This window comes from Fukomys damarensis, unplaced genomic scaffold (genome assembly GCF_012274545.1).
Source record: "Fukomys damarensis isolate Sample0158 unplaced genomic scaffold, DMR_v1.0_HiC HiC_scaffold_13, whole genome shotgun sequence".
Classification (NCBI taxonomy): Eukaryota; Metazoa; Chordata; class Mammalia; order Rodentia; family Bathyergidae; genus Fukomys; species Fukomys damarensis.
In genome coordinates, this window is record NW_022900925.1 from 22,224,540 (window position 1) to 22,224,764 (window position 225).

Sequence of the window (225 nt, forward strand, 5' to 3'; positions counted from 1 at the left end):
CTCTGTCTCTTCCTTGTGCATATGAGCATGTACACACATGCATGCACACACACACACACACACACACACACACCACACACACGCCGCTGTCCTGCTCTCCTTCCCCTACAGGCAGGCCCATTAGACTCTCCAACGCCATGGGGATGCCCACATTCAGGGACAAAGAATGCACCAACCTGGAAATGCACCATTGAGAAGACGTGGCTCCTGTGGGAGTCTGGTGTG